This window comes from Urocitellus parryii, chromosome 3 (genome assembly GCF_045843805.1).
Source record: "Urocitellus parryii isolate mUroPar1 chromosome 3, mUroPar1.hap1, whole genome shotgun sequence".
Lineage (NCBI taxonomy): Eukaryota > Metazoa > Chordata > Mammalia > Rodentia > Sciuridae > Urocitellus > Urocitellus parryii.
Genome location: NC_135533.1, coordinates 66,611,262 through 66,618,184, shown reverse-complemented (window position 1 = coordinate 66,618,184; position 6,923 = coordinate 66,611,262).

Below are 6,923 nucleotides of genomic sequence, written 5' to 3'. Positions count from 1 at the left end.
GGAATAATGAAGAATAACGTTTTAATTGATTCAAAATTTTCTTGGTTGTGAGCAGATTGGACCTATTCTGTTATTTAGAATACGAGGGAGCAGGATAGTAACTTGGGGAATGGTATTTATAAGGAACAGAGCATGGTACGTCTTGGGGTGAATTCATAGGTTTCAACACACTTTATTACATGTAGTTTCATCAAAATAAAACTTGAGAGGAGGAGATGTATAGTTCAGTGACTTGGCAAAAAAAAAAAAAAATTAAAAAATTAAATCCCTTTGTTTAAGGGGAAAAAAAGAACACTGTAACTCCCAGATTGTTTTAAACAAACTAAGCCACAGAAAACTAAGCAATTTAGATCATAACAGAGTCAGATAATATGCAGGTGTGACTTTGCTATTAACAGTCATTCATTCTTCTTTTTTCTGGAGGGTACCAGGGATTGACCTCAGGGACACTTGACCACTGAGCCATGCCCCCAGTCCTATTTTGTATTTTATTTAGAGTCAGGGTCTCACTGAGTGCTTAGCGCCTCCAATTTTGCTGAAGCTGGCTGTGAACTCTCTATCCTCCTGTCTCAGGCTCCTGAGCTGCTAGGATTACAGGCATGAGTCACAGTGCCCAGCTATTCACTCTTCTTGTTAAAACATTTAAAGTTTAATATAGAGGAAGAGGCAAGATTGTCAGTTATTAAGACAAAACATACATTAATTAATAATAATTATGTTCTGAGCCAATATCTTATTAATTTTACAAGTTTTCTTTCATTGTTGTTAGAGTAACTATTTACATTTTAACTATGTTTGAGTAGCAATTCTAACTATTTAGAGTAATTGTTTACATTTTGACTATTTTCCATTTAACTATTTACAAATAAAAAAACACATTTAAAAAAAACAAGATTTGTGTTTCTTGTTGAGATCTCCTCTTTCCTCAAGCACCTCCTTCTCTAACAAGAGCTGGAACACAGGTCTTCAATTAATTTTCTCTCACTTTTTCTTTAACCATTTTCAGTTAGGGCTCTGTCCTACCATGTCAGAGTTGTTTTCTACAAAGTCACCAACAAACGCTTCCTTACCAGATCCCCTGACCAAGTTCCCAGTCCCTGACCGGAACTTATCTTCTGCATTTGAAAGAGTTTTTAATCTGATTTGCCTTGAGATGTCCTTCCCCTTCAAGGTCACAGCAATGTCCTTGATCTCCTCCATTTCACTTGCCACTCCGTGTCAGTTTCTTTGGTTACTCCCTCTTCATCTCCTTAATCTCTGAACATTAGGGTGACCTGGGGTCAGACCTCCAACCCTTATCTTTCCTACCTACCCTAATTCCTTTCGCTGTGGCTTAACTATCATGAATGAGTTCCAAGAATAACAGATAGACAAGCAATGAATAGACACTTTACAATAGAGATGGTGCTTTGAGAGGGCTTACTGATATTTTCATTCAAATTCAGAGGCACAGGACTTTTATTTACCCCCTTTCCTGTTCCATTATACCTTCTTTCTTTTCTACAAACAATCTAAGTTCTCTAGGGCACAGAAGATAACAAAATTAGTGTATTCTATATCACTATTTAAAAGTTATCCCACATCATACCCATGACATTCTCAGAAAAACAGTAGTAATACTTCTATCACTTGTACCATTACTAAGAAGTTTTAATTTTTTGCATATTCTTCCTCAATTTCCCTCAGTTTTAATAGTTGTTCTATATCTGTAATGACTAAGCATACAGTCACTGTTCATGCAATCACTGTTGTTTGTCATGTTCAAACTTTTATCAATTTTAATTCTGTACGTAGGGCTGGGGATGTGGCTCAAGTGGTAGCGCACTTGCCTGGCATGCGTGTGGCCCGCGTTCGATCCTCAACACCACATACAAATAAGGATGTTGTGTCTGCCGAAAACTAAAAAATAAATATTAAAAAATTCTGTAAGTAACTAAATATCTGATGCTTGCCACCCTCCACACATCAAAACATTTATAGCCATTGTGTTATTTGAACATTGTTCTCTAGAATTTCTCCAGAAGACTCATGAGAACAAAATTCCATGAATTTTTTTCTGAATTCCCTGGATTTGTTCCCTTCCTTTTTGATAGCAATTTGCTCAAATCTTTATTTGAGAAAGTCAGTTTTGTTGGATATTATGTTAGCTCACATTTATTTTCTTATGTTCAGCATATTAAATATGTTACTTTTTTGATATAAAGCACTTTTCTGAAAATCTAATAATAATTTAAGTTTCTATCATATAAGTTACTTGATATTTTTGTCTTTATTCTCAGATGTGCTTTTATTTATTCTTTTTTTTTTCTTTTAAGTTCAGTTATTTTAATAGATTCTATGTTGGGCTTGATCAGTCTAATTCAAGATTCTAAGTACCCACTGTCTTTATTCACTATGAATTTACATTTTTTTAAAAAAAATTCAGGAATTTTTTTTTTTAAACTACAGGGTTTTATTTTCATTTGTTCCATTTCTTTGTTTTGGTTTTTTTCTTCAGGAAGTTCCAGTATTTGTAGTATATGTTGTTTCTTCTTTGCCTGTCTTCAACAGCTATCCTTTTTTTAAATTGAATTCTTTTTTATATTCTTATTTGTGTTCATTTTAAAAATTTCTCTTTCAGCATCCTAAATGGAAAAGGCATTTTTTTTATTCTACTTATCTGTGTTTCTTCTGTTTGCCATTTACATTTTTTTCTTTTAACTTTAATTATTTTGAGTTTTATCCTCTCATTTTTGCTTTTTTTCTCATCATCACTTAGGTTGCACTGTTATGTCACTTATTAAAATGACTTATAAATCTTCCTAAAATTTTCATTTTGGTATGGATGTTTTTATGCATCTAATTATCTTTTTTCCCCATATGATACATGCCTATGAGATTTGACTTTGACAATTATTTTTATTTGTTTATTTATTTTGGTACCAGGGATTGAACCTAGGGGCACTTAACCACGGAGTCAAATCCCCAGCCCTTTTTATATTTTATTTAGAGACAAGGTCTCTCTGAATTGCTTAGTACCTTGTTAAGTTGCTGAGGCTGGCTTGGAACTTGTGATCCTCCTGTCTCAGTCTCCTGAGCCACTGTGATTACCTACAGTCATGTGACATAGTGCCCATCTATATGTTATTTATTTTTATGCAAAAATTGTCATTCTGGATCTTAAAAAGAGGCATGGACCAGAGACTTTTCTAACTGTAAGATGTTTCATTTTCTGTTTTTATTTTTATTTTATTTAATCTTAAGAATTCAAAGAATAGCTTGCTTTCTGAGATTTTTTTGAGTTTCTTACTAAACTACTTCTATTCAGACCTTTCTTTTCTTCTATCTCTCTTTCATCTTATTTCACTTAATTCTGACTCTACCCTCACCACTTTCTCCACAGTGTGTTTTGGTAGGAAGTGAATTAGTCAGTGACATCTTCAGGACTGGGCTTATCCAGCCCCTGAGTGCCTGCTGCTGAGCTCTCCTTCCTATACACAGTTTCACCAGGCAAACCCTTCTCCATTTCAGCTACTGTTGCCGAATTGACCCAGGTGATTTCTGCCGTTTTCAGTTCTGTCAGAAACCTTGTAGCTTCCCTTTGTTTTTTTGCTTCATGGGTATGATATGTCTTTCAGGTCTTGTGGTTTCTCATGATTTATTCAGCTTCCTAATATTTGAGGGTTCATGGGGATAACTTATCATCTGGTTTTCTTGTAAGTATTGCCAATGAGTTTAGTTTGTGCTAAATAAGTTTGTTTTATTTTTATATTGAGATTGAGAGATTTAACTATTGTCATTACCATTTTTTAAGAATTCTGCATAATTGATGTTTCATCAAATTTTTAATGTATTCTTTATTTGTAAAATTTCTCTAGTTTTACAATTTGCCACATTGCTACATGCAAAAGTCCTCTTTAGGGATTTAAATCTTTTGAGATGACTGAAATATTCAGGTTATATTTCTGATACCTAATTCTTAGACTTTTTCTATGTTTACTTTTTACTTACTTTCTGACACCTATTTGATTGATTGTTTTTTTAAATTTATTTTTGTATTTATTTCTTACATACATGACAATAGTGAAGTGCATTGCATTCGTAATTATCCATTCACAGCACAATTTTTGTAACTGTATATAAAGTATGTTCATGCCCAATTATGGCATTATACATGAGTTCTCTGGGGTTTTTTGCATTTTAATTCTTAATACACCTTTTGCCACAATTTATCATATCTCTGTATATAAGGTATGTTGACACCAAATTCATATCTTCATACAAGTATTTTGTATAATGATAACCATCTCCTTCCACTATCTTTGTCTTCCTCTTCTCCCACCCCTATTCCCTATCTAGAGTTAAATTTCCACCCATGCTCTCCCTCCCTACCCCACTTTGAGTAACCCTCCTTATATCAGAGAAAACATTTGGCACTTGTTTTTGGGGGACTGGCTAACTTCACTTAGCATAATCTTCTCTAATGCCATGTTTTCCCAGAAAATGCCATGATCTTATTCTTTTTTAGTGCTGAGTAATATTCCATTGTGTATAAATGCCACATTTTTAATCCATTCATCCACTGAAGGACTTCTAGATTGGCTCCACAGTTTAGCTAGTATGAATTGTGCTGCTATAAACATTGATGTGGCTGTGTCCCTGTATTATGCTGTTTTTAGGTCCTTTGGGTATAGTCCGAGAAGAGGAATACGTGGGTCAAATGGTGGTTCCATCCCCAGCTTTCCAAGGAATCTCCATATTGCTTTCCAAATTGGTTGCACTAATTTGCAGTTCCACCAGAAAAATATGAGTGTATGATTGATTGCTTTTTTTTCATTTTTACCTACTCATTTGGAATTATACATTCTCATTTTCTTATTATAGATGTAATTCTTGGTATGTTGACATATTCTTTTTTTTCCTGCAGTGACTCTTTAATGTATGATTGAGCTAGTGGAGGAAGTGAGGGGAAAGCTGGGCACAGTGGCACATGCCTGTGATCCCAGTGGCTTGGGAGGCTGAGGCATGAGGATCATGGGTTCAAAGCCAGTTTCATTACCTTAATGAGGACCTAAGCAACTTAGTGAGACCTTGTCTGAAGATTAGAAATTTAAGAAAAGGCTGGAGTTGTGGTTTAGTGGTTAAGTATCCCTGGGTTCAATCCCTATTATCAAAATATAAAAAAAATAAAAATAAAAATAAAGATGAAGGAAGACTCAAAAATCCAGAAAGAAGGGTACAAACAAAAAAAAAAAAAAGAAATCAGACCCCTGCATGGAAACACATGCATACATACAAAAACTGCATAATTTTTGCAATTTGAGACTATGAGTTTACTTCTTGACTTTTAAAATTGTAACTCACTGAATAAGCTTTTGATACGTTAGGTTAAGGAAACTGTTAAAAAGATCTCTGAAAAATTCATAATCCTAAAATGTGATAGACTACCCATCATAATCCCAAATTCTATTATAGATTGGTGGACAGCTGTTTCATCCTCAACAAAAGGTTTCTAAGACTGTCCTGGCCATCATTTTCGAAGGCAGAAGGGACAAAGAGATGTTGTAGATGGTTTCTTCAAAAATCACCATGGTTCACATTTTATTTCTGGAAACCAGTCTCATGACCAGAGGTGGATATAAGGGGAAATTTGGCTCCTGCCAACTCATCTGCTGCCCAACAACACTGCACTCTAAGCCAACAGCCTTCAGTCTGCATCAGGAAGCACACATAGGCATTTTAACAATGTCACTAAAGTGATTGGTAGGAATGAAAATACAGTAGATTAAAATATTATAAATTTATTCTCACTCAAGGATTCTTACATAACTTTTTCTCTTTCTTCTTAAAACAACTTATCCAAAGAACACACACACACACACACACACAAACACACACACACACACAAGTTGTTGAGAGAACTAAATGACTAGCCTAGTTGGACTGCGACATTATCAGAATACATGGATCCACAACTTTCTATTTTTGTTAATTTCTCTTTATTTCATTTTGTTTAGCTGCAAAATGTTGACAGATATAAATAGTGCATAGCTCACAGAGTACCAGAGAGGATTAAATTATTATTTATAAAGGACACAGAATAGAAAACATATTGATTGTTCCTATTTCATTGTTTATATCATTGTCACCCATGACATTATTACCTACAAAATTAGCTTTAAAGTATTGAAAAAGATAGCATTGACCAAATATTTTGAAGATAATAAATCCATATGAAAATGCAAGGTTTTTAAATAATAATTAAACAGTACTATTTAGGTTTTGGCATACAGAGTTAGAATTTTCCATTCAATCACTCTTTTCACACTGATTCTTTTAATTTGTAGCTAGTGGATGCATTTGTCATAGTAAACTAATTTTAGACAAGACTCTTTCCCCTATAGGCATGAAATAGTGTGAGTCTGTTTCTTCTTACAAATCTTGCTAAACACATGGATCTGGTTAAGTCTTGGGGTGAAACACTGACAGAAAGCACTAATATAAAACTTGCACATTTCCTCTGTGGACTATCTATTGCAAGAATGATATCAGCCATCCTTTGAAATAACCCATGTGGTGCATAATAACCCTGCGGTATCTCAAAATAGGATTTCTTAGTCATTTGCATGATAGTTTTGAAGGACATATTTCTCGAGGAGCCAAAGCACAATTGTGTGTCTTCAGAGATAACCACTACTGAGGGGGAGGCATAGCTAATAGAATTTAACCAAAATTATACAACCCTGAAGGAATAAATCCACACAGTGTTTGCAATAATTTACACCCGATCTTGACAAACTGTTTAAAAAATCAAAGAAGATATAACAAAATAACTGCCAAATGGAATAGTCTGTGCACTTCATCCTAGTGGTGTGGTAAGTGGTTTATAGAATGAATATCTATGGAAAACAAAGAATCTTTTTATATTTCCCTAGGCTATTTAG